This window comes from Mus pahari, chromosome 13, assembly GCF_900095145.1.
Source record: "Mus pahari chromosome 13, PAHARI_EIJ_v1.1, whole genome shotgun sequence".
Lineage (NCBI taxonomy): Eukaryota > Metazoa > Chordata > Mammalia > Rodentia > Muridae > Mus > Mus pahari.
This window is the reverse complement of record NC_034602.1, coordinates 45,659,026-45,661,201: the sequence shown is the minus strand read 5'-3', so window position 1 is coordinate 45,661,201 and position 2,176 is coordinate 45,659,026.

Here is a 2,176-nt window from a genome sequence, read left to right as displayed (position 1 = left end):
GGGTCCGGCCACTTCCCTCTCTTCTTCCTCTTTACCAGCTATTCATTTTTCTCAGTTCTCTTACCTTTGGCCATGGGTTGAGCTTCCCCATTCTCCACTTCCCAAAGTCCAAATTAGAACTTCTGGTTGGCATAGCACATTGACTTAAGGGGATTATAAAAATGCTTTTCTGGCCTTTTCTTCTGCCTTTCATTCCCTATCCCTTATAACACAAAACTAAACCAAACAGAAAGAACAACTAACCCCCCCCCCTTTTTTTTTTAGTTTTTTTGAGATAGGGTTTCTCTGTGTAGCCCTGGCTGTCCTGGAACTCACTCTGTAGACCAGGCTGGCCTCGAACTCAGAAATCCACCTGTCTCTGCCTCCCAAGTGCTGGGATTAAAGGCGTGCGCCACCACCGCCCGGCTAACACCCCTTTTTGATTCTCTGTTTATGTCAGCACATTTCCTACCAAGGAATCTTTATTTCTCCTGCTTGGCCTTATCTTATTCCCTCATGGTTTATTTTCTCATTGTTAATTTCCGTGTACTTCTGCCTTTCAAACAGTCTCCCTCTTCACTGTTTCCCCCAGGGTACAATGCCACCTAATATTTTCTTCACTTTCCAAGTGCTGTGTGTGCAGGGTGAGCGTGACAATGTCTCCCCTGGTATAACTCCTTCCTTGCTTCCTCTTACCATTCTGTCTAAGACACCACCTTGAATCACTAAAGGAAGAAGACATGTGCATCAAAAACAGATAAAATATGAAGTTTTCCTTAAAAAAAACAAAAACAAACAAACAAAAAAGGTCATAGTGAGCAGGCGTGTATACATTGACATAGACAAGAAGTGGTGGTGGGTTTTCCCAAAGGAGGGGTAGATTTGAGAAACCAGGGCGGCTCCCTGGAGAAGGTGAAGACACAGGAAGGAATACGTTTCCCATGGAAATGCAAAGGTATAAGAAGGAAGTAGCATTTTTTAAGGAGAAACACTTTTCAAAGCCAAAGGAGGTGGGGCTATTTCTATTGATTTGCAAACCACCACCATTTTCAACAAGCAACTTCAGACCACTGCACTGACTGGACAGATTACCTGAGCTGCCCTGTGGTGTGACAGGCAGTGGCTTCTTTTTGTACTCTTGAGGCAACTAATCATTTCTTTCTTAATGTATGTATTTACTCATTTTCCATCCTGATCTCCTCCCAGTTCCACTCTACAAATCCCTCTCCCCACTTCTCCTTCCCTTTCTCCTTAGAGAAGGCTAAGTCCCCCTTGGGGTACCACCCCCACCCCAGGACATCCAGTCACAGCAAGACTAAGCACTAAGGACTAAGGAGACTAACTGTCTCCCACTGAGACCTGACCAGGCAGTCTGGTCTGGGGAAGGGGAGCCATTGGCAGGCAATGGAGTGAGAGACAGGCTCCTCTCAACTGTTAGGGGACCCATCAGCTAACATATTAAAGCTATGTCAGTCAGCTAACATATTAAAGCTTTGATTCAGTAAGAGGACGGAGGAGATAATTACCGAACAATCCGCATGGATAACATCTATAAAGAGAGAAGAGCTAGACGTACCTTTATTTTAAAGTTTTACCCTCAATCTTAATTTCTCAATAAGACTGGGTCGGTCTATTAAAACTGAGCAGAATGGTATTTATGCAGATAAACTCCACAAAGCACCTACACACTCAAGGTTCACTTTTGAACATAAGGGTCACACTTTGCTCTATATGATCCTTAGCCACAGCGAAGGGACTTGGAATGTTTTTTTCCTTCCGGAAACAGAAGGAAAGACATCCTTCTAGGAAGGATGTAATCCCTGTGGGATTACAGGAGAGTGCTCCCTGTGTGATTACGGGAGAGTTCTCCCTGTGGGATTACAGGAGAGTGCTCCCTGTGGGATTACTGTCTAATTGATGAACCAGGATAGTTGTGTACCCAGATAGATCTTTGTAATAGAATTAGACGGTGAGCCTTACAGAAAAGAGCGTGGGTGAAGAAGAGAGACAAGTGTGGGGGCAGGGGAAATAGAGGAAGAGGGGGAGGAGGAGGAGGAAGAAGAAGAAGAAGAAGAAGAAGAAGAAGAAGAAGAAGAAGAAGAAGAAGAAGAAGAAGAAGAAGAAGAAGGAGAAGAAGAAGAAGAAGAAGAAGAAGAAGAAGAAGAAGGAGAAGAAGAAGAAGGAGAAGAAGAAGAAG